Raw genomic sequence first — 15966 nt, 5'->3', positions numbered from 1 at the left:
TACACGTGGGAGGACCTCTCCCGAGTGTTTGTCAGGACGTTCGAAGGAACGTGCAAGTGGCCGGCGGGACTGACAGAGCTGCAATCTTGCATACATAAGTCGAATGAGACTCTGAGGGATTACATCCAGATATGGACCACGCTGCATCACACAGTAGAAAATGTATCTGATCACCAGGCAGTTTGCGCCTTCAAGGAGGGCGTAAAGTACAGAGAGCTAAGCCTGAAATTTGGTCAAACCGGAGACATGTCTCTGAGTCGAATGATGGAAATAGCCACCAAATATGCCAATGGTGAGGAAGAGGATCAGCTCCGGAGCGGCAAGCACAAGTGAGTCGCCCTGGACACCGGAGGCGGAAATTCCAGTTGGAAGCAAAAGCGTAAAGCCGAGCCAGCCGCACCTGGAGGAGCCTTGGCCCTGAACCAAGGAAAGTTCAAAGGGAAACCCAAGGGGCCTTGGAACCCCAAGAAAATAAAGGATAAAGAAGGAAATGACGTGATGGATTTACCATGTCACATCTACACCAAGAAAGACGAAGAGGGTAATTTCATCTACCCGAAGCATACCACTCGACAGTGTCGACTACTGATACAGCAGTTCCAAGGGAAGCATCCCAAGGACAAAGAAAAAGAGTCGGACAAGGTTGAGGACAAGGAGGATAGTGACGAGGAATATCCGGAGGTCAATTCCACCTTGATGATTTTTGCCGATGTTGAGAGCAAAAACCAACTGAAAGTTATAAACCGAGAGGTGAATATGGCTGCTCCGTCAACACCCAATTACCTGAAGTGGTCTCAGACTGCCATTACATTCGACCAGTCTAACCACCCCATGCACATAGCCACCCCTGGGAGGCAAGCGCTGGTGGTCAACCCCGTCGTTGAAGGCACTCGACTGATCAAAGTGTTGATGGATGGCGGCAGCACTTGGAATATACTATATGGTGAGACGCTGAAAGGGATGGGCATTCCGATGTCCAGACTGAGCACAAGCAACATGAGTTTTTATGGAGTCATCCCTAGCAAAAAGGCCGCATCACTTGGCCAGATTGCTCTTGATGTAGTTTTTGGTGATTCAAAGAATTTCTGCAAAGAGAAGCTGACGTTTGAGGTTGTGGATTTCCAGAGTGCCTATCATGCAATTTTGGGCAGGCCAGCTTATGCACGTTTTATGGCTCAACCATGTTACGTGTACCTCAAACTAAAGATGCCTGGTCCTAAAGGCGTGATCACTGCCACTGGTAACCGCAAGAAGGCAGAAGAGTGCTTTCAGAAAGGCTCAAAGATCGCCGATGCTCAGATGGTGGCAGAAGAGTGGCAGGAACACCAAAGGAATGCAGATCCGAGTGATTTGTTGCGAGCCAAAAAGCCTGCTACGGAATCAGCGTTTCAGTCGTCCGGTGAGACAAAACCCGTTCACATCCACCCGACCGACCCTAACGCTGCTCCGACTCATATCTCCACAACACTCGACCCCAAATAGGAAGAAGCGCTCATCCAGTTCCTCCGTGAGAACTGGGTCATCTTTGCATGGAAACCTTCTGACATGCCGGGTGTACCCAGGGGACTGGCTGAGCATCGTCTACGAGTCGATTCAAAGGCAAAACCTGTGAAGGAACATCTGCGACGGTCCGCCATCTAGAAAAGGAAGGCTATTGGCGAGGAAGTGGCTCGGCTCCTAGCAGCAGAGTTTATCCGGGAGATTTATCATTCTGAGTGGCTCGCCAATGTCGTCATGGTCCCCAAAAAGGACAACTCGCTTCGCATGTGCATCGATTTTAAGCATATCAATCGGGCCTGCCCGAAAGATCATTTTCCTCTTCCCCGCATCGACCAAATAGTCGACTCGACTGCGGGATGTGAGCGACTGTCTTTCTTGGACGCTTATTCTGGGTACCATCAGATCCGTCTGTTTGGGCCCGATGAGATCAAAACGGCTTTCATCACCCCATTCTGGTGCTTCTGTTATGTCACCATGCCATTCGGCCTCAAGATTGCCGGAGCCACGTTCATGAGGATGATTCAGAAGTGTTTACTCACTCAAATCAGTCGGAATGTGGAAGCGTACATGGATGACATTGTGGTCAAGTCACGGAAAGGTTCCGACCTACTGACTGACCTCGCTGAAACATTTGCCAACCTCAGGAGGTACGATATCAAGCTTAACCCATCCAAGTGCACATTCGGAGTTCCTGGTGGAAAGTTACTCGGTTTTCTCGTTTTCGAACGAGGAATTGATGCAAACCCAGAGAAAGTAGGCACAATACTCCGAATGAAAAGACCTGTGCGTGTGCATGATGTTCAGAAGCTTACTGGTTGCTTGGCCGCTTTAAGTCGATTCATCTCTCGTCTCGTGAGAAGGCATTGCCTCTTTACCGACTGATGAAGAAGTCAGACAAGTTTGAGTGGACTCCTGAAGCTGATGCAGCGTTTGCAGAGTTAAAACCCTGCTTTCCACCCAGCCGGTGCTTGCTGCCCCTATCAGCAAAGAGCCTTTGCTGCTTTACATTGCAGCCACAGGACAAGTCGTCAATACTGTACTTACGGTCGAGAGGGAAGAAGAAGGGAAAGCCTTCAAAGTTCAGCGCCCGGTATATTACATTTCCGAAGTCCTGACCCCATCCAAGCAACGATACCCTCATTATCAGAAGCTTGTATATGGGATTTATATGACCACGAAGAAAGTTGCTCACTACTTCTCTGACCATATCATCACACTCATCACTGACGCCCCCTTATCAGAGATTCTGCACAATAGAGACGCAACCGGTCGAGTGGCAAAATGGGCGATTGAACTTCTTCCCCTAGATATCAGATTTGAGGCAAAGAATGCTATCAAGTCCCAAGCAATAGCAGATTTCCTCGCCGAGTGGACTGAACAGCAGTTACCGACCCAAGTTCACTCGGAGCACTGGACTATGTTCTTCGATGGCTCCAAAATGCTGAATGGTTCCGGTGCCGGAGTGGTCTTGGTTTCCCCCTGAGGAGATAAGCTCAGATATGTACTCCAGATTCACTTTGATTCCTCCAACAATGAAGCAGAATACGAAGCACTCTTGTACGGGTTGCGTATGGCCATTTCACTCGGCGTCTGTCGCCTCATGGTCTACGGTGACTCGGACTTAGTGGTCAACCAAGTGATGAAGGAGTGGGACGTCAGAAGCCCAGCCATGACTGGTTACTGCAATGCAGTCAGAAAGCTGGAGAAGAAATTTGAGGGATTAGAGCTCCATCACGTTCCCCGACTTAAAAATCAAGCAGCCAATGACTTGGCGAAGATAGGTTCAAAGAGAGAAGCCATTCCGAGTGGCGTGTTTTTGGAGCATGTTCACACGCCATCGGTTCAAGAAGATCCTTTCACTGAGGAAGCCCCGCAGCCAAAAAGCGCCACAGATCCGACTGAAGTCGAGGTCCCAACTGTGGTCGACTTAATCATGGAAGTTCTGGTCATCACTCCCGACTGGACAGTGCCCTATATCGCCTATATTCTGAGGAAAGAGCTCCCCGAGAATGAAGAAGAGGCTCGAGAGATCATCCGCCGATCCAAAGCCTTCACCATCATGAGGGGACAGTTGTACAGAGAAAGTGCGACTGGAGTCAGCCAGAAATACATAACACCGGAAGAAGGTCGAATGATTCTCAATGACATCCACTCGGGGACCTGTGGCCATCATGCGTCCTCTCGGACCATCGTGGCTAAAGCATACCGAGCGGGTTTCTACTGGCCCAGAGAAAATGAGATGGCAAAAGAGATAGTCGACAAGTGTGAAGGATGTCAATTCTACTCCAATATGTCGCACAAACCCGCCTCAGCCTTGAAGACCATTCCACTCGTCTGGCCTTTCACTGTATGGGGGTTGGATATGGTTGGACCACTGAGAACAGGCAGAAATGGCTACACCCATGTATTGGTAGCAGTCGACAAGTTCACCAAGTGGATTGAGGCTAAACCCATCAAGAATCTGGATGCCGGCACCGCCGTCAGCTTCATCAGGGAGTTGGTATTCAGATATGGAGTTCCCCACAGTATCATCACAGACAATGGGTCAAACTTCGACTCTGAAGAATTCAGAACCTTCTGCGCATCTCAGGGTACATGAGTTGACTATGCTTCAGTCGCCCACCCTCAGTCGAATGGACAAGCAGAACAAGCAAATGCCTTAATTCTCAAAGGGTTGAAACCCCGACTGATGCGCGACCTCAAGCACGCAGCTGGTGCATGGGTCGACGAACTTCCATTGGTGCTTTGGGGATTAAGGACCACGCCAAACCGGTCGACTGGGAGGACTCCATTCTTCTTGGTCTACGGAGCTGAAGCAGTCTTGCCGAGTGACCTGCTTCACAACGCACCCCGAGTCGAACTCTACACTGAAGCTGAAGTAGAGCAAGCCCGATAGGACGCGGTCGACCTTCTAGAAGAAGAAAGAGAAATGGCCTTGATCCGATCGACCATTTACCAGAAGGACTTGCGTCGCTTCCATGCCAGAAATGTGAAGAGTCGAGCTTTCCAGGAGGGAGATTTAGTTCTTCGAGTGGATCAGCAGAAACCACACAAGCTTGCTCCTACTTGGGAAGGTCCCTTCATCGTCACCAAGGTTCTCCATAATGGGGCATACTGCCTTTACAATGTCGAGCACCAGATTGACGAGCCCCGAGCATGGAACGCGGACCTGCTCCGCCCTTTTTATACTTAAGTTTTTCACTCGGATGAGTTGTAATAAAACTACTCCCGTAGTGTATTCATCAAAGACAAGAGTTTCATAATTTTCTCAGTAATTGTTATTGCTTTTGTTCTCATAAATCTGTCCCCCAGTGGGTGGCTTAGCCGCGAACCCGTTTCGCCTAAGCTTGTAAAAAATCCTACCGAGTGGTAAGCCAGCCTTCCACTCGGAGGCTTAGCTGCGAATCCGTTTCGCCTAAGTTAAAACAAAATCCTACCGAGTGGTGAGCCAACCTTCCACTCGGAGGCTTAGCTGCAGTCCAAGTACTCGCCTAAGTAAACAAAATCCTACCGAGTGGTGAGCCAGCCTTCCACTCGGAGGCTTAGCTGTAGTCCAAGTACTCGCCTAAGTAAACAAAATCCTACCGAGTAGTAAGCCAGCCTTCCACTCGGGGACTTAGCTGCAGCCCAGTGCTCGCCTAAGTTTTCGAAAATCCTACCGAGTGGTAAGCCAGCCTTCCACTCGGAGGCTTAGCTGCAGCCCACTCCTCGCCTAAGTTTTTGAAATTCCTACCGAGTGATAAGCCAGTCTTCCACTCGGAGGCTTAGCTGCAACCTAGTGTTCGCCTAAGAATAAAAGACATCGTACGCTTCGCAAGGAGGACAAGGCGCAGGTCGACCCCTGCTTCCTCCTTCCGAGCTACGTCACAAACACAATGTGCGTTCCGCAAGGAGGAGGAAGCGCGGGTCGAGTGCTACCTTCTCCTCCAAAGCCGTGCCACGAAAATCCTACCGAGTGGAGAGCAAACCTCCCACTCGGGGGCTTAGCTGCAGCCCAGTGCTCGCCTAAGTTTCTAAAATCCCACTGAGTGGAGAGCAAACCTCCCACTCGGGGGCTTAGCTGCAGCCCAGTGCTCGCCTAAGTTTCTAAAAAAACCTACCGAGTGGAGAGCAAACCTCCCACTCGGGGGCTTAGCTGCAGCCCAGTGCTCGCCTAAGTTTCTAAAATCCTACTGAGTGGAGAGCAAACCTCCCACTCGGGGGCTTAGCTGCAGCTAAGTGCTCGGCTAAGTTTCTAAAATCCTTCCGAGTGGAGAACAATTTTCTCACTCGGAGGCTTGGTTGCAACCCAGCACTCGCCCAAACATGACGAGCACAATTCGACTGCAATTTGTGCTTCACTCCTACCTGCAAAAGAGCATTACAGATACTTGTATATATTCCAACCCAAAGAAGATGGTTGTCCGAAAGAAGCAAATGTATTTCAATGGCAAATCAAGTTCGGATAACGTCCTACGGACCCAGAAGTGCTCAGGCATCAAGCCTGTTCAAGTTTGTCGGTTACAAAAATCACTCGGCATTCCGAGGCAAATTCAAATCATCGAGCATAGAAGTTTTTTACCCCTCCTGCGGAGGGCTGGAAGGCGCAACAAACTCGTTCAGGTCGATCCCATCTGCGATCCGAGTGGCAGCCGCGATGAAGGTCTCCATGAAAGAACGAAAGTCATGATTCCTAGTGTTGGCCACCTTGAGAGACACCAGCTTGTCTTCTCTCGCTTCCTTGCAGTGGACGCGGACCAAGGATAGAGCGACGTCAGCACCGCACCTGGCAGAAGACTTCTTCCATTCTTGCACTCAACTGGGAACTTCGTTCAGTCAAGTCATCAGCGACTCAAGGTTGTTCTGAAGCATTTCTTCTGGCCAGAGCGATGTGTCGATGCGCGACGTTGCAGCCTGCAGTCTTGCAAGGTAATCGACCAATGCAGCAACGCGAGACTCGAGGCGGAGCACGTTCATAGCGGTTTCATCCTTCACTGAAGAATTGATGGGATCCAAGCCAGTCTCCACTCGACTAGTCTCCTCTTCAAAGTTTTGGCAGAATTCTGCCGACACGATTCAAGGATAAGCTAATGCCCTTACAGCAAGTCAGTAATTACCAATCGGAGATAAGGGGTTACCTTCGAGCATGAGGAATAGCTTCTTCGCGAGTCCTCCCAGATAAACCTCCAAGTCATTCTTCTTTCCTGCCAGTTCGCCAGCTTTGTCACTCAGGACCATATTGGCATTCTTTAGTCGAGTGACTTCTTGGTTGGCCACGTCGAGAGAAGCTTTCAGATTAGTGTTTTCCTCTTCAAGTTTGTTGACAGAAGCCAACTTCTCTTCTGCAAGTTTTGTCTTGTCCGAAGCCACTTTCTGTGCCTCGGCAAGGTCAAGGTCCTTCTTCTTCAGAGCATCCCTCAGTTTTTTCTGCAAAAATCACAATAAGATCAGACTCGGAGACAGGAAAGAAGCAAGGACAGTCGTCAAGATTCTCACCAAATATACCTTTTGCCTCCTCCTTCGACTTCGTAAAGTTCTCTTGGACAAGCTTCTGGTCAAGTTCAAGCTGGATATGCTTGTTCTCCAATTCGGTATAACGAGAAACAAGGTCACAAGATTTCTGCGAAAGTTCAGTCGACGGACATCAACGACAGATCACTTATGAGTGACTAAAAGAAAAATCATAGTATTTCTAAGACTACATCTGAATCTAAACATTCAACTGTAGTCTCGGGGACTACACCCAGTGGGTGCACTCAGCGTGCCCCCACTAGTTCTATCAGCTAGACTCAGAGTCGATCAGTCGACCGGAAGCAGTTAACTGTCAGCAGTAAAAAAATTCAGACCATAGCCGACTGCCAGCAATCGACCACGGTCTCGGGGACTACACCCAGTGGGTGCACTCAGCGTGCCCCCACCAGTTTTATTGTTCCACTCGACCAAGCTCGAGTGAAACAAGTAAAGTGAGAAATCTCAAGACACAAAGAATACAGTCGACTGCCAGCAGTCCACCGTAGAATTGACACACCCAGTGGGTGCATGACAAACATCAAGATTTCTAGTCAATGTTTAACTAACATGGACATTACTCTGGAGAGCTGAACTCGCGTCATAAGCTGCTTGGCTGGCGGTTCGGATCGCCTTCACCTGCTCCATCATAATCCCGGCCTGGCGTATGGCTTCCTTGGGAGTGCTTGCTTGGTCCTCCGGGACGTGGTAGGTGGAGAAGAGATAAGGCGGGTCAGCACTCGATGACGAAGGGCGGGCAACCGTCAACGGCTCCGCAAAGGACACGGTAGCTCGAGAAACGTTGCTCCCCTCTGGAATCAGTGGCCCAGGTGCTGACACAACCTGAGCAGCCTTGCCAACAATCGCCTTCCTGCTCCTCCTCTGCCTCAGTGGCGCTTCATCGTCATCGTCAGGAAGATTGATGACAACGCTAGGTGGAACTGCAGAAGAAGTTCAAAGTCAAAAATAAAGATTCAATCGACCAAAAGCAAAACCGCGCAGATCATACCAGGATGAGAAGTAGCAGCATCTTCCATTTCTTGATCCTCATGCCTGGCTGAAGTCTCAGAAGTAGCAGCACTGTGATTTCAAATATCAGTCGGTCAGCGATTGAGTCGACCAAGAATGAAAAACATGAGTTATGTCGTTACCCAGAAACAGTCGGAATCTCCATCCTCATCTTCAGTAGGGCCTTCGCCGGTTTTGTCGGGGCCGCTCGGGGTTGCTTCGACGCCTTTTCAGTCGGCGCCGGTGAAGTTGACCGAGGGCGTTTCGTCGACTGCCCAGCAGGCACGACTCCCTTGCCGCGTTCGGTCGCAAGGTCGTGGGCGAGCTTGGACCTCCTTTCGGAACGAGGAGGCACAACTTCCTCCTCCTCTTCCTCCTCCTCTTCCTCCTCATCGGAGCCTGCATCTTCATCACCCTCATCGGCATCCGACTCCCACTCCTCTTGGCTTTCGCCTCCACTTCCTTCCTCCTCTTCGGCCTGTGCTTGCGCCCCATTGGGCATCGAGTACAACTCGGTGGTTTCCTGGAAGACAACAAACAAGAAAAAAGTCAATCAACTGGTCCGCGACAAAACAGAACGGACGGAACGAGAATACAATCGGAGAAAAGTGATCATACCTTGTCTGCCTCATAAGATTGGTCGAGTGGCGGGATCCTCCTGGCTCCATGAGGGTTGTCCTTGTTCCCTGTGATGGCAGTCATCCACCTCTCCAGTGTGGCATCGTCGACCTCTTCGGGGTGGACCCGACTGGTGTCTTCAGTACCAGAGTACAACCACATCGGGTGGCCCCGGTACTGGAGTGGTTGGATGCGCCGCCGAAGGAAAACCTCCAGAAGGTCCATGCCAGTCACACCATCACGAATCAACTGGACTACTCGCTCCATCAACATTTTAACCTGAGCCTTCTCCTCCAGAACTACTTTCAGAGAGGATGGCTTGTTCACTTGACTCATAGAGAAAGGAGGGAGCCCAGTCGACTGCCCTGGCGTCGGCTGGTCTTGGCAGTAGAACTAGGTCGACTGCCACCCTCTGACTGACTCGGGAAGGGTCATAGCTGGGAAAGCACTCTTACTCCTCATCTGGACCCCGAGACCCCCGCACATCTGGATTACCTGAGTTCTCTCATCGTTGGGGCTGGCCTTTTTCACCGTTTGAGAACGACAAGTGAATATGTGCTTGAAGAGGCCCCAGTGCGGCCGACAACCCAAGAAGTTTTCACAAAGATACAAAAGCGGCGAGATAGGCAATGGAATTGGGGGTAAAGTGATGAAGCTGAGCCCCAAAGAAATTCAGGAACCCTCGAAAGAAAAGATGTGGTGGCAGAGAGAACCCTCGATCTACATGAGTCGCCAAGAGGACACACTCACCCTCCTGAGGCTGTGGCTGCCATTCCATCCCCGGGAGCCTCGCCGCCCCGTGCGCAATCAGGCCTTCGTTGGCCAGGTCGTCGAGATCCTTTTGGGTGATGGTCAAGCGGATCCATTCACCATGGATCCAACCTTGCGGCAAGCGGGACCACGACAATGATCCCCCTCGACTGGTCGCTCTCCCCTTCACCTTCGACATCACCGTCGCCTTCTTCGCCCGCTCCAAAGCCGCCGTCTTCTCTTTCACCATTGTCACCGACGAGGCTGGAACGGAGCAGCGGCATCGGGTAGTTGGTGGGCGCAGCGGATGAATCTGGAGGCGAGGGAGGAGAAAATGAGGAGGCACTATTCAAAAAACCTCCGCCAGTTTCCTTATATGGAGTCACTTCCGAGTGGCCGATAGGTAGGCCCAGGCGATCCTGTCAAATCCCGAAACAGTCGCGCAGGCGATACGTGGCGAAAAAGGCGGCGTGGGAATCGAGGCGTCCCTGCCTTATCCCATCTGAGTACCGCAGTCTTCTCCGCTTCGCACGCTTCCCAAAATTTCGGATCCCACTAAATCCACTAACCACAGGGCAACTTGTCAGACGGAAGATCTCCTGTGATCCGTCGCTCAGAAATCGACAAGTTCATAAAGTTCACTCGACAGATATAAAGAATGGATCAAGGCGACTGAACGAAAGTTGACACCCTCACTTGAAAGTCATTGATCCAGAGCAAAACACCTTTACAGCACCAGAATGCAGGTCGGAAAGATTGCCAACTCCCTCCTCACTCAAACCTCGATCCATTCGGGGGCTACTGATGAAGTCATGTACCTAGGCTAGGGTCATGAACCTGTCCAAGGTACCCTCCCCAAGGACATCTTTTAGAAGAAGCCGTCTTCCAGTCGACCAAGAGGGACTCCACTCGACGGACTAGAAGACACTCGACGAACCTGAAGACACTTGACCATGAAGACTCACTCGACCACCACGAGTTCAAGATCTACTTTGTATCCAAACGGTCTGTAATTAAGTAGTCTTTATGGTCATGATGACACTTTATGTAAGGCGTTACCAGTAACGCCTGACCTTAATGTACTTTAACCCTCCGCTACGTGGGCTGGCTGGGGTCTTGGCGTCCTCTATATAAGCCACCCCCCTCCACTGGTAGAAGGGTTCGCACCCCTGTAACTCTCACACACATAATCCAGTCGACCGCCTCCGGGCTCCGAGACGTAGGGCTGTTACTTCCTCTGAGAAGGGCCTGAACTCGTAAAACACTTGTGTGTACAACTGCTCCATAGCTAAGATCTTGCCTCTCCATACCTACCCCCTATTCTACTGTCAGACTTAGAACCACGACACCGACTCCTGCTTGCATCTACTACTATTACTCCACACATCGTCATCTATCCAGCATGCATCTCGAGTATTAAGTTCATAAAGAACGGAGTAACGCATTAAGCAAGATGACATGATGTAGAGGAATTAACTCAAGCAATATGATGAAAACCCCATCTTTTTATCCTCGATGGCAACAATACAATACGTGCCTTGCTGCCCCTACTTGTAGGGGAACGTAGCAGAAATTCAAAATTTTCCTACGTGTCACCAGGATCTATCTATGGAGAAACCAGCAACAAGGGGGAGGAGAGTGCATCTACATACCCTTGTAGATCGCTAAGCGGAAGCGTTCAAGAGAACGGGGTTGAAGGAGTTGTACTCGTCGTGATCCAAATCACCGGAGATCCTAGTGCCGAATGGACGACACCTCCGCGTTCAACACACGTACAGCCCGGTGACGTCTCCCACGCCTTGATCCAGCAAGGAGAGAGGGACAGGTTGAGGAAGACTCCGTCCAGCAGCAGCACAACGGCGTGGTGGTGGTGGAGGAGCGTGGCAATCCTGCAGGGCTTCACCAAGCACCGCGGGAGAGGAGAAGGGAGAGAGGTAGGGCCGCGCCAAGAGGGAGAGAAAATCATGTGTTGGCAGCCCCAAAACCCTCAAGTATATATAGGGGGAGAGGGAGGGGGTGTGCCCCCTCTAGGGTTTCCACCCCAAGGGGTGCGGCTGCCCCCAATCCCATCTAGGGTGGTGGCCAAGGGGGGAGAGGGGAAACTTGCCCCCCAAGTTAGGTGGGTGCGCCCCCTCCCCCAACCCTAGGCGCCTTGGGCCCTTGTGGGGGGCGCACCAGCCCAACTGGGGCTGGTCCCCTCCCACACTTGGCCCATGCAGCCCTCCGGGGCCGGTGGCCCCACTTGGTGGACCCCCGGGACCCTCCCGGTGGTCCCGGTACATTACCGATAAAACCCGAAACTTTTCCGGTGACCAAAACAGGACTTCCCATATATAAATCTTTACCTCCGGACTATTCCGGAACTCCTCATGACGTCTAGGATCTCATTCGGGACTCCGAACAACATTCGGTAACCACATACAAACTTCCTTTATAACCCTAGCGTCATCGAACCTTAAGTGTGTAGACCCTACGGGTTCGGGAATCATGCAGACATGACCGAGACGTTCTCCAGTCAATAAACAACAGAGGGATCTGGATACCCATGTTGGCTCCCACATGTTCCACGATGATCTCATCGGACGAACCACGATGTCAAGGACTCAATCGATTCCGTATACAATTACCTTTGTCTAGCGGTATTGCACTTTCCCGAGATTCGATCGTCGGTATCCTGATGCCTTGTTCAATCTCGTTACCAGCAAGTCTCTTTACTCGTTCCGTAACACATCATCCCGTGATCAACCCCTTGGTCACATTGTGCACATTATGATGATGTCCTATCGAGTGGGCCCAGAGATACCTCTCCGTTTACATGGAGTGACAAATCCCAGTCTCGATTCGAGCCAACCCAACAGACACTTTCGGAGATACCTGTAGTGCACCTTTATAGCCACCCAGTTACGTTGTGACGTTTGGTACGCCCAAAGCATTCCTACGGTATCCGGGAGTTGCACAATCTCATGGTCTAAGGAAATGATACTTGACATTAGAAAAGCTTTAGCATACGAACTACACGATCTTTGTGCTAGGCTTAGGATTGGGTCTTGTCCATCACATCATTCTGCTAATGATGTGATCCCGTTATCAACGACATCCAATGTCCATGGTCAGGAAACCGTAACCATCTATTGATCAACGAGCTAGTCAACTAGAGGCTTACTAGGAACATGGTGTTGTCTATGTATCCACACATGTATCTGAGTTTCCTATCAATACAATTATAGCATGGATAATAAACGATTATCATGAACAAGGAAATATAATAATAACTAATTTATTATTGCCTCTAGGGCATATTTCCAACAGCCTCCCACTTGCACTAGAGTCAGTAATCTAGTTCACATCGCCATGTGATTAACACTCACACGTCACATCGCCATGTGACCAACATCCAAAGAGTTTACTAGTGTCATTAAACTAGTTCACGTCATCATGTGATTAAGACTCAATGAGTTCTGGAGTTTGATCATGTTTTGCTTGTGAGAGAAGTTCTAGTCAACGGGTCTGCAACATTCAGATCCGTATGTATTTCGCAAATCTCTAGGTCATATTGTAAATGCTACTTCCACGCTCCACTCGAAGCTATTCCAAATGGTTGCTCCACTATACGTATCCGGTTTGCTACTCAGAGTCATTCGAATAGGTGTTAAAGCTTGCATCGACGTAACCCTTTACGCTGAACTCTTTATCACCTCCATAATCGAGAAACAAATCCTTATTTCTCTAAGGATAATTTTGACCGCTATCTGGTGATCCACTCCTTGATCACCTTTGTACCCTCTTGCCAGACATGTGACAAGGCACACATCAGGTGCGGTACTTAGCATAGCATATTGTAGAGCCTACGTCTAAAGCATAGGGGACGACCTTCGTCCTTTCTCTCTTTTCTGTCGTGGTCGAGCTTTAAGTCTTAACTTTGTACCTTACAACTCAGGCAAGAACTCCTTCTTTGACTGATCCATCTTGAACACCTTCAAGATCATGTCAAGGTATATGCTCATTTGAAAGTATTATTAAGCATTTTGATCTATCTTATAGATCTTGATGCTTATTGTTCAAGTAGCCTAATCCAGGTTTTCCATTGAAAAACACTTTTCAAATAACCCTATATGCTTTACAGAAAATTCTACATCATTTCTGATCATAAATATGTCAACAACATATACTCATCAGAAATTCTATAGTGCTCCCACTCACTTCTTTGGAAATACAAGTTTCTCATGAACTTTGCATAAACCCAAAATCTTTGATCATCTTATCAAAGTGCACATTCCAACTCTGAGATGCTTACTCCAGTCCTTAGAAGGATTGATGGAGCCAGCATACCTTTTAGCATCCTTAGGATCGACAAAAACTTTCTGATTGTATCACATACAACCTTTCCTTACGAAAACTGGTAAGGAAACTCGTCTTGACATCCATCTGCCAGATTTCATAAATGCAGCTAATGCTAACATGATTCCGACGGACTTAAGCATCGCTACGGATGAGAAAATCTCATCGTAGTCAACTCCTTGAACTTGTGAAAAACTCTTCGCCACAAGTCGAGCTTCATAGACGGTGACATTACCGTCCACGTCTGTCTTCTTCTTAAAGATCCATTTATCTCAATGGCTTGCCGATCATCGGGCAAGTCCACCAAAGTCCATGCTTTGTCCTGAGACATGGATCCTATCTCGGATTTCATGGCTTCTAATCATTTGTTGGAATATGGGCCCACCATTGCTTCTCCATAGCTCGTAGGTTCATTGTTGTCCAGCAACATGACCTTCAAGACAGGATCACCGTACCACTCCAAAGCAGTACGCGTCCTTGTTGTCCTACGACGTTCGGTATTGACTTGATCCGAAGCTTCATGATCACTATCATAAGCTTCCACTTCAATTGATGTAGGTGCCATAGGAACAACTTCCTGTGCCCTGCTACACACTAGTTGAAGTGATGGTTCAATAACCTCATCAAGTCTCCACCATCCTCCCACTCAATTCTCGAGACAAACCTTTCCTCGAGAAAGGACCCGATTCAAGAAAAAATCCCTATTGCTTTCGGATCTGAATTAGGAGGTATACCCAACTGTTTTGGGTGTCCTATGAAGATGCATTTTATCCGCTTTGGGTTCGAGCTTATCAACCTGAAACTTTTTCACATAAGCGTCGCAGCCCCAAACTTTTAAGAAACAACAACTTAGGTTTCTCCAAACCATAGTTCGGTGTCGTCTCAACGGAATTACGTGGTGCCCTATTAAAGTGAGTGCGCTTGTCTCTAATGCCTAACCCATGAACGGTAGTGGTAATTCGATCAGAGATATCATGGTACGCACCATATCCAATAGGGTGCAACTATGATGTTTGGACACACCATCACACTATGGTGTTCCAGGCGGTATTAATTGTGAAACAATTTCCACAATGTCTTAATTGTGTGCCAAAGCTCGTAACTCAGATACTCATCTCTATGATCATATCATAGACATTTTATCCTCTTGTCACAATGACCTTCAACTTCACTCTGAAATTACTTGAACCCTTCAATAATTCAGACTTGTGTTTCATCAAGTAAATATACAGTATCTACTTAAATCATCTGTGAAATAAAACATAACGATATTCACCGCATGCCTCAGCAATCATTGGACTGCACACATCAAAGTGTGTTACTTCCAACAAGTTGCTATCTTGTTCCATCTTACTGAAACCGAGGCTTTTCAGTCATCTTGCCTATGTGGTATGATTTGCATATCTCAAGTGATTCAAAATCAAGTGAGTCCAAACGATCCATCTGTATGGAGTTTCTTCATGCGTATACACCAATAGACATGGTTTGCATGTCTCAAACTTTTCAAACACGAGTGAGTCCAAAGATCCATCAACATGGAGCTTCATCATGCGTTTTATACCAATATGACTTACATGGTAGTGCCACAAGTAAGTGGTACTATCATTACTATCTTATATCCTTTTTGGCATGAAAATGTGTATCACTACGATCGAGATTCAATAAACCATTCCTTTTAGGTGCTAGACCATTGAAGGTATTATTCAAATAAACAGAGTAACCATTATTCTCCTTAAATGAATAACCGTATTGCGACAGACATAATCCAATCATGTCTATGCTCAACGCAAACACCAATAACAATTATTTAGGTTTAACACCAATCTCGACGGTAGAGGGAGCGTGCGATGCTTGGTCACATCAACCTTGGAAACACTTCCAACACGTATCGTCAGCTCACCTTTAGCTAGTCTCCGTTTATTCCGTAGCTTTTATTTCGAGTTACTAACACTTAGCAACCAAACCGGTATCTAATACCCTGGTGCTACTAGGAGTGCTACTAAAGTACACATTAACATAATGTATATCCAATATACTTCTATCGACCTTGCCAGCCTTCAAATCTACCAAGTATCTAGGGTAATTCTGCTCCAGTGGTTGTTCCCCTTATTACAGAAGCACTTAGTCTCGGGTTTGGGTTCAACCTTGGGTTTCTTCACTGGAGCAGCAACTGATTTGTCGTTTCATGAAGTGTCCCTTCTTGCCCTTGCCCTTCTTGAAACTAGTGGTTTCACCAACCATCAACAATTGATGCTCCTTCTTGAT

The sequence above is a fragment of the Triticum aestivum genome, chromosome 4B (assembly GCF_018294505.1).
Source record: "Triticum aestivum cultivar Chinese Spring chromosome 4B, IWGSC CS RefSeq v2.1, whole genome shotgun sequence".
Lineage (NCBI taxonomy): Eukaryota > Viridiplantae > Streptophyta > Magnoliopsida > Poales > Poaceae > Triticum > Triticum aestivum.
Note: the sequence above shows the minus strand (reverse complement) of the source record.